The sequence below is a fragment of the Triticum dicoccoides genome, chromosome 5A, assembly GCF_002162155.2.
Source record: "Triticum dicoccoides isolate Atlit2015 ecotype Zavitan chromosome 5A, WEW_v2.0, whole genome shotgun sequence".
Taxonomy (NCBI): domain Eukaryota; kingdom Viridiplantae; phylum Streptophyta; class Magnoliopsida; order Poales; family Poaceae; genus Triticum; species Triticum dicoccoides.
Genome location: NC_041388.1, coordinates 571,418,243 through 571,435,797, shown reverse-complemented (window position 1 = coordinate 571,435,797; position 17,555 = coordinate 571,418,243). Strand labels below are relative to the sequence as shown.

The 17,555-nt window shown below is 44.7% G+C and overlaps 1 long non-coding RNA gene across 1 annotated transcript; it reads left to right on the top strand.

The window, feature by feature from the left end:
- The first annotated feature begins 1,037 nt into the window (after nucleotides 1-1,037).
- Nucleotides 1,038-1,609, top strand: LOC119297933. The gene is made up of 2 exons (XR_005145765.1): nucleotides 1,038-1,164; nucleotides 1,518-1,609. It is a non-coding gene; the product is annotated as an uncharacterized LOC119297933 (long non-coding RNA).
- Nucleotides 1,610-17,555: the final 15,946 nt, after the last annotated feature.

The following is a 17,555-nucleotide window of genomic DNA, read 5'->3' as shown; positions in this document are numbered from 1 at the left end:
GATGTACGGTTTGAGAGCAGCCATCTATTTAGTTTGCTGTCCAGAAATATACTACAGTTTGTAAAAGCAACCAATTCATGATAAGACTTGGTGAGGCTGATGCACATAGCTACTTTCAGTACCTTGTTAACAGTGTTGAGGAGAAGTTAAATCCTGTATTGGGTCCTGTTCTTGTAACCATTATGTAAAGCTAAAATTCTTCTGTGTCTTGCTTCCTGTGTCTTGCTCATTTGATATAAACATTATGTAGAGCTCCGTTTCTTCTTCTTTTGCTTCCTGTATGTATGTATGTGTCTGACGACGAAGTTGGTTTCTTCAGAATTGATCAAGTCTGACAAAGTTGTTCTGAACATTTCTTGAAACAGGGCGAGGCCGGTGATGTCCATGCGGTGATGTCCCTAGGGTGGCGCCACTGTGCCCGACGCTTGCCCTGGTCACCGCGGTGGTGCTTCGGCGGCTTCCAGACCCTCTCCTGGATGTGGTGATGGTCACACCACAGCCGTGGTGTGGCTGAGCCTCTGCTACGGCTACAATGTCCCTCTGGTGAGCTCCTCCCCATTCCTTCTTCTCTGATGTAGCTCCTGCATGGCCTTGTCCATGATTTGGGTTGAACGTGGGGCTGTACTAGTTGCTGCTAGATGCTGTAACCAAGCATCAACTCCTACTGGAGCTCTCTGGTGATAAATTCATGTGGTTCTAGGGTCTGTCAGTAGCTGCCGACGTGTACTTGCTTTACATATGTGCCCCTGTGATGCTCTGGTGATATGGAGTGGCTGATATCAAAATCATGATGGTGTTGATGCTTATCTTGCGTGTCTCTGGTGGTGGTGGTGTTGACAGCAGTTACACACCTAGCTTGTAACTAATATCATTACTGCTAATTTACCTCAAGTTAATCTAAACATGGTTGAAATGAGCGCTGCTAATTTTGATGTCTAATATCAATTTTTACCCCAAGTCCTTAAGTAATTATTTTCATTACATCAAAGTTAGCTGAGAATATTGACTAGAATATTTTATGTATGACATGATGCATGTACACATACGGTTGAGAAAATACCGAGCTGCAGTGGAACAACCTGGAGTTAGAGAACTTCAAGGACAAGATCAACGAGGTGACCGGCGTTATGGTGGCTGTGTACGGCGGCGACCACAAGTTCTTCGGTGAGTTGGCAGTGTCCATATTGTGTGATATATGATGCTGCTCCGTTGTGCATCTCTCTTTTCTTGTGTGTTGCATCATTGTTGCTTGATAGAGTAAATGATTTCAGTTTTGGTTGTGTCCAACCTATACTATGTACCATGCTTAGTGTTTACTAAACTGAGGCATTGGGCATTGGAATTTAGGCATTTATGTATAATGTTAGTTTTGGATGTGTCCAATGCAAACATTGCTGTCAACTGTCAAGTTGATTTTAAAATGTCTCGTTAACTTCATTATTCTGTTATTTATTGTTAAATATGCTGTTAGATTTACTTCTATTTCGTTCCTAAACATTTTGTTCTGTAACATGCAGATGCTGGGCTTTCATGTTTCTTCGTGAGCATCAGGACAAAGAAGTCGGAGGAAGCATAGTTCTAACATTGCTGTCAAGTGTCAAGTTTTGCATTAATGAAGCCCTTTATGCTGCTCCTATTTGTATGTGTGTATGATGTAGCAGAACCTGGCTCATGTGATTGTACACTTGTGGAGCTTGTTATCTAATTGTAAACTTGATGCTGATCACATTTGTATGTGTGTTATATGATGTAGCACTTTGATGGTTGATAATATTTGAAGTATTTCGGGTGTTCTCTGTGTGCCAATTTAAATACCAGGTATTTATTTGCGTGAAATAAAAAAAATGAAGAATATTGCCCTGATGGCTAGGACCCAGTACTAGAACCTGACAATGGGGACCCACCTGACTAGTGAACCCAATTTATAAAAAAAGAAAATAATGAAACTGTTGAGATAAAAAGGCCATGGGCCAAAAATAAAAAGGCTGCAATGTTGGGCTTGGTCCATGAAGCTGACAAAAAATTCACAGAAAAAAAATAAATGGGCTGAATTAATGGGCTCGGCCCATATAAACACCGAATTGGACCGGACTGAATCTTGTGCCACGTCAGATTGCCACGCTGGATGCCTACGTGGCCTGGGGAGGTTGCTAGTGACCAAAACAAAACAGTAGACGTATTTTGGTCGTAAAGTCTTCGACCATTCCAGAAGAAAGGTCGCTATAGTCAGTTTATGACCGCCAGCTTTTGACCTTCTGTTTTTTGTCACAAAAAAGTCGCAAATGAAAAACCATGACCTTTCAGTGACCAATAGTGGTGGTCACAAGTTGACATATTTCTTGTAGTGTTTACTCTGTTTTGGAAACAATAGCTTGTCAAACTTTCTTGATGTATTGCTTCATAGCTACGCTTCTTATTGGGACATGTTGTATGCGTCAGACCAAATTATTCACCTCTACCATGAGGTATCACAAACTCGCAATGAATGAATAACTTTAAACACTACTTGCTAAACATATTGCCAAAATATTTGTTGCCATTGATATCCTGAAAAATGATAGGTCGAATACTACACCCGACAAACATGCTATGTTGACTGTACATTAATACAAACCACATGGTATACCAATTACGAAAGCAGGTACGTAATAAAGGCATGATAAAATGACATAAAAAGGCACCGCTTGCTATCACTAGCTAATTATCCAATAGCAACAAGCGATATTTGTAAGAGACTTTGCGTAAAGAAACTTAAGTGGACTACGCCACCCGCTTCTAGACGAATAAATTTTAAGAGTAGTAACATGGCACAGATTATTATTGAGATAAAAATAAAAACAGAGATGCAATGTGAAGCACTAAAGTATCATAATCAGTGCAACACCAGCTCCATGTATCTCCTGAAAATTTTCCTTAGTGTTCACAGCAACACCAAAAATTATTATGAACACAACTCATGTAATTTGACTCTCCAAACTTTGCTAACTAAACGTGAATGAGTACAACTAGACGAAACTCAACTTCTTCCACCATGAACTATGTCTGAACTACACAATCTCGTTGGTAGTTAGCATTGGCAATTGATTGTTTCAGAAGACAAATAACACATGAGCTGACAGAGAAAACACTTAGCAGGCGAGAGCATAGAAGACGAATCCTCCAAAGCTCTATGATCGCGACAAAGCTCAATTGAGCAGTAGGGTCAGGCTTGGCTCGAGCTCATGGAACATCACACCATTCATGTGCTTCTAGAGATAGAGATGCTAGTAGAGAAGCGATAAAGTGAAGCCTGGTGCATTGCAGCGTTGTTTTTGGGTTCGGTAGCATTTGTGCTACTCGCTCGGATGCTGTTTTTTCTTTTGACCTACTTTTTCTTTTGAGGTGGTCTTTTGACCTAGTTGTACAAGGGTTTTCTAACCATTTTGATTCGGTTTGGCCCTTTGGGCTTTAATATAAAATTGGGCAAAAGCCTATTTTCAGGAATTATGAGTGGAATTGTTTTAACGACATTAGCCTCACTGCTAAATTCTCACTACATATTATTTTCACTCGAAAATGGTTGTTATGTTTTTGTGACAACCTTAATATTTCTTAGGACATTGCTTCAAGACTATGCTCGTTATAAGGACATGTGGTGTGTGGGCAACCATATTATTTACCCTCTACCATGACATTACGAGTACACGATGAATGGATAATTGAATAGGACTAGAGAGGCCAGACCAACCATACTATCATGATATACATTCTCCATAGTAAACTAGGCAGACCAACATAGTACACCCAACAAAAACATGCCATACTAAATATGCAGTAATACAAACCAAATGATATACTCCCTCTGTCAGAAAATCCTTGTCATCCCAAGCTTGTTCCTCAAATGGATGTATCTAGCACTAACTTGGTGCTAGATACATCCATTTGAGGGACAAGCTTTTTTGGACAGAGGGAGTACTGATCGAGGAAGCAACACAAAGAGAATTTAATGTGAATTACAAAAAAAATGTTCACTGTCATAACTATATTTCTAGCAGTAACACGCAACATTTGATAACAAAAATCTGCAAAAGAAAGAAAAATACTTACACTGACACATTTAACTTTTAGATAAACAGCTTTTAATCCCAACTAGGTAAAAACATACTTTTTAGGTACAAACGGAGATTCAATGTTGAACTGTAATGTAGCATCGTGAAAGGAATCCTCATTGCAACACACCTCAACGTGCACCATTGCGACGTGTATTGGAAGAACACAAAGAGTTTGTGAAGTACAAACTACTAAGGGTTGGCAAATCAAACCATACTGTTGACATGTACTGTCATCCTGACAAAAGGATAGGCCAAATTATGCAACAAAAACATGCTATATTGAGTGTGCATCAATACAAACACATGAAATATTATTGAGAAAGCAGCTCAGGTAGTACGTGAGATGATGCAAACAAATATTTTGACCTCATGACAGACTTTCCACCGAGCAGCTCAGAAAGCAGCTCAGTGGAGCTCCTGACATATTTCCTTGTGGGTTACCGAAACATGGAAATTTCATATGAACAGCTGGCATTTCTTGACTCTCCGGAACTTCTCTTATTCGAACATGAACGAGTACAACCACATGAAACAAACATGTTCCACTACAACCTAGGCTTGAACTATGTGGTTTCTTTAACAGACTAGGATATGATGGGAGTTAATTCACAGCTGGGGGATATATATCTCTCGGAATCGATTGACCAACTGGGATGGAAGAATATTGAACACATGAGCAAGAAGGTAAAAGAAGTGCGAAGATTTGATACACCCAACAAATGCAGAGTTTTGCAAAGGAAGTGGCAAAGAGCAGCCATGGAATCAACGAGCTTTTTACTTACATGGAATCAAAGAGATTTTGGTTACACATGGAAAACAAGTCACTGACATTTTGACACCATCCTACCAAAGAGAAAGACATGAATAATCCCAGGTAACTGAAAGGGGGAGTTACCAAGGAAGCAAATGCGCAAGCATTGCTCAATTAATTTATTGAACTGGGTGCCAATTAAGTGCAAGCCAGCAATAAAATCAGCATGCTACAAAATTTTGTTCATCTTACCAACTACAGAAAAGGATCTATGAATACGAAATCTACAAGGTACATGGTCGGTTTTATCTCTCATTTCACATCACTTGAGAAATCAAGAAACAAATCTATCGCTAATTAACAGAACTTCCAGTGTTCAAATTCAAGGAAGTATGGCATGCATGTAATATTATTGTTTCTTGCTGAAGTTGGGCTTCACCGAGCAGGAGTTTTCGCCAACTGAGTAGGCAGGCTCTAACCAGTAGAGAACATGATCCTCTCCATGGTGTACTCGCAGGTTAGGAGGTCCAAATTTGACTGAATTTACAAAGCTGATAAACAACAGGTACTATTTCTGGATCGGTTGCCTGGAGACCAAACACATGACGTGGGAAGCGCCTATTGCAACCGAGATGACACGAGGAGGGCTTGGATCCTCATCACTGTCAGCAAGAAAATTATCTTTAACAGGTAATGGTTGCACTTCTAGAAGATCAGGAACGCCTAGTTGGCAGTCTCTTGCATTTCCCCACATGTACAAGTCACCTTTCTCTGGCCACACAGGGAAAGTTAATTCAGGTAAGCTACTCATAGTGAGAAATTTTAGTTGCTTGCATTTAGCTGACATGTAATGTGATGTAGAACTAGAAGAAGGCAACATAACTAAGCTAGTGAAAACAAAGAATGTTGAGACAAAAATCTTATGGAACGAATAAGAGGCTCTTACAGTGGCAATAGATCTGAGTTTCGCGTATCAAAATAAATAGACTGACAGAAGTTATAGTTACGAAAATGTTATTTCTTCTTCACTACTCGAAACTAATTACGTGTGTGCAATAAAACTAGATCTTAAAATTATTTTCTTTCATCAGCAGTACATGCAATTAAATTTGACTGTTTCCTCCATAATTACAACAGTACCAAAATATGTACTGATTATCTGCCTAACTGGTTAACTTTAAGAATTTTCGCTCTGATATCTGAAGTACATGCCAGTGTTAGCAACTATACACGAAGTCCGGTACTTCTTGTACTTACTACATTGGTAATACTTTTTGCTCCCCAAATGGTTCTCAAAGTAGACAGTTTTATTCTCAATTACTTGATGCCAGGTGGTGGTGCAGCATGTTTGCCATTTCCTATGAATCTTCAGTTTAGACAATGTGTACTACTACCTTCGTCCTGGTTTATTGACCCCCTTCATATTTTGTGCCAAATTTTTAACTAACAAAATATTAATTAATGCATGTCACCAAAAATTATATCATAATGGATGTTTTGCTGCAATCTTGTTCAGAAAAAAAGCATCGCAGTTTTACAAGTTTGACAAAGAGGAGCTTTAAGTGGTCTCTCATCTCCACCACAAGAGGGTCCTTTTGATTGAACAATTTGTGAAAGCTCTTGATCGAGCAAGAGGCATATTCTTTCTGCAATTTTGATCTCGCCCTGTGGCAAACTAGGCGTGTTGTGATGGTGGGGTGAGACGTATGTACGTGTCTATGGATACCAGGCCCTCCACAAGCATGCTAATGGATGGCGCAGGATTCCTTGGTGGACTGTAGAACAAACAGCATGACATGAGCCTCGCCGGCATCTCGACGGTGGAATAGTGGGGGAGTTAGGTTCGCTGTGGGCATCACATGATGTAGAAGCCAAGGGTATTCCTCTTTTTAAAAAATAATAGTAGTACGCCATGTACTCAAAGTGACAGTCACGTAGAGTAGAATGCATACGATGGAGTGGACTATGGGAAAATTTGGGGATTTTTTTTTGGGTCAGGGCATTTACTGAGTGGCCAGAGGGTTTTGCACTGAAAGAGGCTGAGTGGTGAGGGCATAGCTATTTTCTTTGGCGTGGCAATATTTTCACCGGTGGGTGGACGAGCATCGACGTGATTCTTATGTCTCTGCGGGCTTAAGACCAACACAGATTTTTTTATTTTTTATTTATTTTTTGGAAAATGGGTGTAACCCCGGCCTCTGCATCAGAACGATGCATAAGGCCACATTTATTATAAGCAAATAAGTACAACAAAGGTCATGAAGTCTTAAACAAACGAACCACAAAACGGCTCACGAAGAGCGGAAAATAAAAGCCACAGCCGGCAGGCAAAATGAAGACAGGAAAACTAATTGCCTATCCTATTACATGACCGCCATCCAAACCGGCTGAAAATAGCCCAAACTACCATCTCCCATCGGGTAGATCCAGTAACCAAATGCTCCCTGGCCTCCGTCTGAGTGAGTAGCGACCACATACGGATCAACGTAGTGGCTCGAAAGATAACCTGCAAAAAATGAGTATTTGTTGTTCTGTTAAAAACCAAATCATTCCTGCAGTTTCAAACTGCCCAAAATAAAGCACATACTCCTACACGAATGTATCTCGCTGTTTGGGGCTCTATCCCGTCAAGCCACGTCTCAAATAATGTGTTAATATTATTCGGAGAAGTAATATTAAAAGCAATGTGAACAGTCCGCCATAGAACCTTTGCCATCGGACAATCAAGAAAGAGGTGTTTGATGGTCTCATCGCGATCACAAAAACTACATCTCGTAGAACCGGTCCAGTTGCGCTTTGTCAAATTATCCTTAGTTAAAATAACTTGTTTGTGTACAAACCATATAAACACTTTAACCCTCAAAGGTACTTTGACATTCCAAACATGTTTGGAACTAGGAACTCTCCATTCCTGGTTAGCTTCCAGCTCAACGAATCCGGCCGTTGAGAAAGCTGCACTTCCATCGGTCTTCTCACCAAATGGAGCCAGGCTTCCCAACATGCTCCGGCAAGTGTTCTCCTAAATTGGATATTGAGGGGAGTGGACCGAAGCACGGTAGCAATGAAAGTGTCTCTTCGTTGCACGATGCTATAAAGGGAGGGATACTGAAGCGCGAGAGGGGTTTCCCCTAGCCATGTATCCTCCCAGAATCTCGTGGAACTACCGTTTCCGACTAGAAACTTAGTTCTGTTGAAAAAGACTGATTTAACTCTCATCAGCCCTTTTTAAAAAGGTGAGTCCGTAGGCCTCACTGTCACCTGTGACAAAGTTTTGGACTAAAGGTACTTGTTACGCAGAATCTGCGCCCACGTGGCCTCCGACTCTACAGATAACTTATACAGCCATTTGTTGAGAAGACAACTATTTTTCACCTCAAGATTTTTCGATACCTAGACCTCCTTGGTATTTTGGTCGACAAATAATATCCCATTTAATGAGTCGATACTTCCTTTTTAAGTCATCACTCTGCCAAAAAAAGGGGATCAATAGAAATCCAATCTTTTCTGAACTCCAATTGGTATCTCAAAAAACGACAAAAGAAACATAGGCATGCTTGTGAGAAACAAGTTAATAAGAATTAGCCGGCCCCCATACGACATCAGCTTGCCCTTCCAGCAACTCAGTTTCTTCTCGAATCGATCCTCAATACACTTCCATTCTCTATTTGTTAGCTTACGATGATGGATTGGTATACCCAAATACATAAAAGGTAAATTCCCAAGTTCACACCTGAACAATTGCTTATAAGCCTCTTGTTCCTCTTTGGCTCTTCCAAAGCAGAATAATTCACTCTTATGAAAGTTAATCTTTAACCTAGTCAATTGTTCGAATAAGCATAACACCAGCTTCATGTTTCTCGCTTTTGCCAAGTCATGCTCCATGAATATGATAGTATCATCAGCGTACTGTAGGATAGACACCCCTTCGTCAACTAGATGAGGTACCAGGATACCTACTTGACCAGCATCCTTTCACCTACCTATTAGAATGGTCAACATGTCAACTACAATGTTGAACAGAATAGGTAACATCGGATCTCCTTGTCTCAGGCCTTTATGTATCTGAAAATAGTGACATATGTCATCATTCACTTTGATTCCAACACTCCCTTTTTGCGTGAAGGATTCAACCTGGTTCCTCCAAGCCGGGTCGAAACCTTTCATGCACAAAGCCTGTTGCAGAAACGGCCATTTAACTTTATCGTACGCCTTTTCGAAATCCACTTTGAAAATCACCCCGTCTAGTTTTTTCGTATGGATTTCATGGAGCGTTTCATGAAGGATCACAACCCCTTCTAGGATGTTTTTGTCCGGCATGAAAGCAGTTTGGGTCGGGTGCATCATAGAGTGTGCAATCTGTGTGAGTCTATTAGTCCCAACCTTGATAAAAAAAATTTAAACTAACATTAAGAAGACATATAGGCCTGAACTGTTCAATTCTCATAGCCTCTGTTTTCTTCGGGAGCAAGGTTATTGTTCCAAAATTCAAATGAAACAACTGAACACCTCAACCGAAGCAAAGTTTGTTATTTTTGTCTATCCATTGTCGATGCACAGAGAAAACACAGACACAGGTATCCTGTCATCCAGCAGCCCATTCACACATCAGAATCTAATTTTACTGTCGCTCGATATGACCCAACAAGACACATAGAGATACTTAGTTTTTTGGTAGTGGATCATGTGCTACACACTGCGCTTGCCTTTATCCGCAGTGGAGGACAGAGATCTTGAACAGGTGGCCACGGCGGGAGCGGTGGGACCATTGGGTGTCACACATAGGCACATCCCTTTCGTTCTCTACGCCAACGGTGCTTGCACGAACAACGACTATATACGAGCGAGTGGAAGCTGACTAGGGAAAAAAACTGGTAAGGCTAGTTGTAGTAAGACTCATTGCTAAATTCCCGACGCCTCTCAGGCCTACACTTGCCATAGCTTTTTCAAAGGTTACTTTGTTTTGGGGACCAAGTAATTTTGTCATATTTTCTTGATGTATTGCCTCACGGCTATGCTTCTTATAAGAAGTTAAGAACATTCATGGTGTGTGCATCCCACCCATTTATTCACCCTCTACTGCAAGACATCAATCGCAATGAATAAGTAATTTGATACACTAGTGACCAACCATGTTGTCATGCTATATATTGTGATGTCCTGATACGTGCTACGACAAATGTACGTTAATATATACAAGCCACATGTTATACCAGTTGCGGAAAAAGCTAAAATAATTCACTGTAAAATAAAAAAACGGAAAGTGGTTGGTATAAATTTGAGAATATGATGTGCCGGAGTACCAGATATATTTAATCGTTGGATAGAATTAACTGGATGGCCCGTATCAACATTGGGGTATTAAAAGAACTCCCCAAAGACACACGGAAATATTTTGGTTTCTTGTAGTGGCTGATGTGCTACGTACACACTCCCCTCCCTTGCCTCTGTCCCGAGTGGAGGACAGGGAGCTTGCACGCGTGGCCACATGGAGAGTGGAAGGACCATTGTGTGTCACACATTGGCACATCTCCGTCATTCCCTACGCGGATGGTGGTTGCATAAACGGTGACGCACGGTGGCGTGGGAGGAGAGTAATGTCAAAAACTGGTAAGGCTGGTTGTATTGCGACTCATTATTAAATTTCCAACGCCTCTCAGGCCTACAGTTGGCACAGCCTTTTTCTAAGGTTACTTTGTTTTTGGGCCAAACAGTTCTGTCAATTTTTCTTGATGTGTTGCCTCACAACTATGCTTCTTACAAGAAGTTAAGAACTTGGTGTGTGCATCCCTCATAATTGTTCGCCATCTACCGCAAGACGTTGCAATGAATGAATAATTTGATACACTAGTGACCAGCCATATTGCCATGCTATATATTGTGATGTCTAGCAAAAAAGTTTGGTCCAGATACCTCAACCAATAAACATGCTATGACAAATGTACATTTGATACAAACCACATGTTACACTAGTTGTGGAAAAAGCTAAAATAACTCTCTGTAAAAATTATTAAAAAAAGAGAGTGATTGGTATCAATAACTAAATATTCAATCGTAACAAGTGATGTTTGTCAGTGACTCTGCAAACAATAACCTTAGACGAACCACTCCACCAACTTTTTGATGAACAACTTTTAAGACTAACTCGGTGCAAATTACTTTTGAGATAAAAATAACTGCAGAGATGCGATATCGAGAAGTAAAATATCATAATCAGTACAACGCTAGCTCCATGGATCCGTGAAGATTATCCTCAGTGTGACACCAAAACAAAACAAAAATATTAGGGACCTCACTATCTGAACTTTGCTGACGTGAACATGAATGGGAACTACATATGCACCACCTCTTCCTACATGAAGTAGGCCTCAACCACATGCTTTCATTGGTAACTAGGATTGGACAAACTCAACTTACAACTCTGGGTTATCTCATGAAATTGATTCACTGATTGGATCAGAAGACATCAGATACATGTGCACACGCACAGAATGAACTAATTTCCAAGCGAAACCTTCATCATGAGGAGAAGGAAGGACGCATATTTTGAGGTCACCCATTTATTATGGAGGTGAAGAAGCGGAGTACCAAAGATGATAGCCTTGAAGATCTAGAGCAAATTAAGAGAAGATATTTTTTTTCTCTCCTCCTGAGCTTTTTATTAGGAGCGACAACTGAGGATGGTGAATCATGTTTCTCGTATCTCTTTACCCTTTCAATTTTACCGGAAAGAAAAGCAGGAGCTTTGTGTTGGGACTATCGATGGAGTCATTGTGGAACCTCAGGCACGGCTGTCGGTGGTAATCGAGTGAAGCAACAGAAGTTTTCACGCAAACAAGAACCAAATATGGCCACCACGTTTTAATTTTACTATAATTCTTGAGTTGAATGAACACACTGAGAAAATGTTTGAATTCAGCATTTAATGTTTAATTTTTCAGTATAGTATTTCAATTTTCCTTCAAAATTACAAGGACATTTCTAAGACAAAATGTTTTTTATTCAGAGGATGGAATAATGATGGAACCAAAGAAATGAAGCATTGCTCGGTTCTTTCAACAACCAGAGTAACAGCCTAGTGCAAGCCACACAAACGAAATCTGAACGCTGCAAAACTTTGTTCATCTTAAGAAAAATAACAACTACAGTATGGGCCAATGGCGGAGCTTAGCCCATATATGCAGTAAATGACAGTCAAAAGCACATTTTTCTACCCCTGAAATTCGACCCAACCTCTGCCACTGGTAGAGCTCCGTTAATTCGGGACCAGAAAGATACACGGTCTGAATGTGATCATGTCACAGTTTCACCCCCCATGCCACTGGTCCGAATGCGATGCATGGTTCAAGCAATCAAGAACAACTGTACACTAGTAATGAAGCACATATAACTTTATCACTTGCATTTTTTGAGTGTTCTGTTCAGTCCCCGATTCTCTCCACAGACATGGGAGGGAGGAGCGAGATATAGAGATGAAAGCACGCATGCACAACACATTCCCTTTTTGGCCCACGCTCTTATCTCTATTAACCCGAGCCAATACGAATGGGACTGGGTTGTGTTATTTTTCTTTGGGCCCTCCTCCATCCGTGATATAGGGTGGGACGTTGTGCTGCAAACTGCCTTCTCTCGTTTATCTCACCAGACTGGAGGTCGATCCGAGCAGTGGGCAGCTTGAACTGGTTTCCTCTGTGATTGAAGAGGGACCATGCAGTGTTGTGTGTCCGTACATATCAGTGAACCGGCGATGGGTGCATGAATGGGGATGCATGTGGCTACTGTTTGTGCAGCTTCAGTTCATTGCTAAATTTCCGACACCTCTCAGACCTAAAGTTTGCATGCTATTTTTAATGAAAACATGGTTACTCTATTTTTGGAACCAATAGCTTGTCATTTTTTCTTGATGTATATATTGCTTCACAGCTTGCTTCTTATTGGGACATGTTGTATGCGCCCCACAAAATTATTCACTCTACCACAAGATGTCGCAATGAATGAACAACTTAAAACACTACTGGCCAACCATATTGCCATCAATATCCTGAAAAAAGTTAGATCGAATACTACACCTGACAAACATGCTATGTTGACTGTATATTAATACAAACCACATGGTATACCATTGAGAAAGTAAGCAAAAAATGATAAAATTATGTAAAAGGCACTGCTTGGTATCACTAACTAATTATCCGCTAGCAACAAGTGGTATTTGTAAAGACTTTGCGTAAAGAAACTTAGGTGGACCACACCACCCGCTTCTAGATGAACAAATTTTAGGATTAATAACACGACACAGGTTCTTATTGAGATAAAAATAGCAACACGATGCAATGTAAAACATTAAAGTATCATAATCAGTTTAACACCAGCTCAATGGATCTCCTGAAAGTTTTCCTTATTGTTCACAGCAAAACCAAAATTTATAATGAACACAATTCATGTAATTTGACTCTCCAAACTGTGCTCTGAACATGAATGAGTACAGCCAAACGAAGCTCGATTGCTTCCACCATGAACTAGGTCTGAACTACACGATCTCGTTAGTTAGGATTGTTAATTAATTGTTTTAGAAGACACCTAATACATGAGCACACATAAATAACTTAGGAGGCGAGCATAGGAGATGAATCCACCAAAGCTCTATCAACAAAGCCCAATTGAGAAGCAGGGTCAGGCTTGGCTCGAGCTCATGGAACATCACACCATTGATGTGCTTCCAGAAATGCTGGTAGAGAAGCGAGAAAGTGGATCATGATGCATCATAACGTTGTTCTTGGGTTGGTAGCATTTGTGCTAGTTGCTCGGGTACCTTTTTTTCTTCTTCTTTTCACCTACTTGTGTATATGGGTTTTCTATCCACTTCGTATCGGTTCGGCCTTGTTCCCATAAAACACAATTCCTTGTTGTTGTTATGCTATCCGGGATCCAATAGCACCAGTATTTCCTGTTGGAACGTGCCCACGTCCCTCTCGTCAGGTGGCTAGCCATGCAGCCCGCGTCGTGCGCGTCTCCAACAGCCCACGTACTCCATGTTTATCCTCTCCTGCATGGTAGCGATAGCCGGCTAAGGCCGTTGTACTCTCCCACGTTCCCCCTGCTTCCTCTCCTGTAAACTGTATAAATGTACTCCGATGGATGAATAGAAGCAGTGTGTGAGTGTTACATATCTCAACTTGGTATTAGATACCAGCACCCCGATCCTTCTTTCTCTCGACGCTTCCGCCATGCATCGTCTTCTCCGCTGTACCCGCTCGGCCGACTTTGACGCGCCGGCGTCCGCTCCGTTCGCCGCCGTTCCCGTCGCCGCGGCCGCTCCCGCTGCGGCTGCACCCTCTCAGGAAGCTCCCGCTGCCGCGGTCATCACCACCCCAGTTGCACCCGCGCCCCGCCGTGCGCACCTCGGCGACCTGGGCAAGATGCCAGTCCCTGACGGCGTCGCGGCTCCTTCCTCGTCCACCTCGGCGCCCCGTGCGGCGCCCTCTGTCCAGCTAGCCGCAGGCGTCCTGCGCACCGCCGGCAGCACCCCCGTCCTGCGCCTCCCGCTGGGCGGCCCCGGCAGCGCCATCGTCAACCACCTCGGCCCGGGGCGCTCCGACGCCGGTCCTTACTCCACTGTCGGCCTCCCGCCCTCCATCGCGCACTACTTCACCACCAAGCTTCACCTCGAGTCCGGTAACTACTCGCGCTGGCGTCAAATCTTTTACATCATCGCTTGCAAACATGAGGTTCAGCATCATCTCGATGCCGCCACCGAGCCGCTCGGCCAGAGCACCGTGTGGCGCAACGAAGACTTGTCCATGGTGTTGTGGATGCAAGGCGTCGTCGCCGAGGAGCTCATGGACGTCGTGGCGTCCCCGGACAGCACCACCTATGACATCTGGACCCAGCTCCACGTCCTCTTCATGGACAATCAGCCGGGCTGCGCCGTCATCCTCGGCGCCGAGTTCCAGAACCTCGTCCAGGGCGACCTCTCCGTCGCCGAATACAGCCGAAGGCTCAAGTCCCTGGCCGACGCTCTCGAGGACGTCGGCGAGCACATCTCCGATCAGGCCCTCACGCTCCAGCTCATCCGCGGCCTCAACCGCAAGTTTCAGATCATGGCGACGCTCCTCCTGATGCAGTCGCCGTTCCCCTCCTTCGTGCAGGCCCGCTCTCGCCTCCTCATGGAGGAGATCTCTGCCAACGAGCGGGCTCGACTGGACAGCCGTCCGGAACTCCCAGCCACTGCGCTCACCATCGGGCACGGGCCGAGTGGTGGCTCCTCTCCCTCCCCTGATGGCGGATCAGGCAGCGACTCCGTCAACAAGGGCAAGGGCGCCGCTGCATCTCCCACGGGCGACAGGGGCAGTGGCTCGCGCGGGCGTGGGCGCGGTCGTGGTCGCGGCCGCGGCGGCCAATTGTCTGGTGGCGCTCCCGCTGGGCGCGGCGCCGCTCCGGCCGGGCCGCAGCCCCCGACTGGCTTCTTCGCTCCATACGGCGCCCTCCTCCCCGGCCTGCCTGCACCACGGGCCCCTTGGGCTGCGCCGAACGCCGCCGGCGTCCTAGGCCCACGTCCTCCTGCACCGCATCAGGCCTACCCCGTGCCCTCGACGTCTTCAAGCAGGCCTACCTGGGAGCAGTATAACCAGCTGTACGCTGCTCTCCAGGGCCTCTCCATGCTGCAGCAGCACGTCGGCGGCACGCCGGACTGGTTCCTCGACACGGGCGCTACGTCGCACGTCGCTAGTAAGACGGACCTCCTCACCTCGTATGGTTCTCCCCCATTGCGTCATTCCTCTAGCATCTTAGTAGGCAACGGTTCTCGTCTCCCCATTACAGCCGTAGGTTCTACCTCTCTTTCAACTTTTGCACTGAATGACATCCTTATATCTCCTACCATCATCAAGAACTTAATTTCTATACGTCGTTTCACTCAAGATAATTTTTGCTTAATCACGTTTGACCCATTCGGTTTTTCCATGAAGGACCTAGCCACGGGAAAGCTAATCATGAGGTCCAATAGCCATGGGGACCTCTATCCTTTTTTCAACAACTCCGGCGTTCAAGCAGTGCTCTCCGTCGCCACAGATGACATATGGCATCTTCGTTAGGGCATGCTAGCAATAAATCAGTTTCCATTCTAGTACGTGATTTTCTTCCTAATTGTAATAAAACTATGCCTAGCACTTTCGTTTGCTCATCATGTAAACTTGGCAAGCAGCCTCGACTGCCTTTTTCCCATTCCATTCCTAAAACAAGTGCACCTTTCCAATTAATACATTGTAACTTGTGGACCTCGCCGGTGCATAGTTTCTCTGGTTTTCAGTATTACCTAGTGCTTCTTGATGACTACTCCCATTACTCCTGGACGTTTCCATTGCGTAACAAATCCGACACCGCCGACACCATCACTCGCTTCTTTGTGTATGTTCTTACACAATTTCACGTCACGATTCAATGTATGCAATGCGACAACGGTGGCGAGTTCCTCACTACTTCCTTGCGTGAGCTCTTCTCCAAAAACGGTGTCTCCTTCCGTTTATCTTGCCCACACACCTCACCACAAAACGGGAAAGCTGAGCGCCTCATACGCACCACCAACGACGTACTCCCACCCCCTTTTTGGGTCGAAGCACTCCATACCGCCACCTACATCCTCAACCGTCGTCCCTCCTCAGCCATAAACTTCGTGACGCCTCACTTCGCTCTTCTTGGCCAGCACCCCACATACGACCACATGCGTGCCTTTGGGTGTTTGTGCTTTCCCAACACCATCGCTACTAGTTCACATAAGCTCGCTCCCCGCTCATCTCGTTGTGTTTTCCTCGGGTATCCTTTAGAGCAGAAGGGCTATAGATGCCTCGATTTATCCACTCGCAAGGTGATTATTTCTCGGCATGTCACGTTCGACGAGAGCGTTTTTCCCTACTTCTCTGCCGATCACCCACACTCCTCCGCACCTCCCCTGGCCACATAAGATCCCAGCCTCATCCACCCCGTATCCCGCGCACCTACCTCGTACCCGCCATCGGGATCCACGCGCGCCCCCGAGCCAATCCAGCCGCCCGCCCCGATCCAATCGGCCCGCGGGACCCGCCACCAACCCCCGCGCGATCCCCTTGGCCGCCAACCCCCGCGCGCATCTCCCCTGCCAGCCTGCAGGACCCACCTCCCACGCCAGCCAGCCCCCTGGCCACCTTGCCCCACGCGCCTCGCTCCACTCCACCTGCATGCAGCCCCACCACTCCACCAATCCCCGCCTCGGACAGCTCCCATGCAGCCACTACATGCACGCCAACTGTCCCAGCCCCTCCACTCCCTGCAGCTCCTCTACCACCACGCGCCGTTCCGGTCACACCACCGGCTAGTCTTCTTGCATGCGCACCCGTAGCAAGTCCGGCTTCGCCCAACCAAAAGCACTTCACGCCTCGACGCCTTCCATCAGTCCCATCCCCTCTTCCTATCGCGCTGCCCTTCGAGACCCTAACTGGTCTGCTGCGATGCTAGAGGAGTATAACGCACTGATGCAGAATAATACTTGGTGTTTAGTGTCTCGTCCTGCAGGTGCCAATGTCGTTACAGGGAAGTGGATTTTCCGACACAAGTTTCATCACGACGGCACTCACGCCCGATACAAGGCGCGGTGGGTGCTTCGCGGCTTCACGCAACAGGGCGGCGTCGACTATGACGAGACCTTCAGTCCGGTGGTCAAACCAGCCACCGTCCGCACTGTCCTG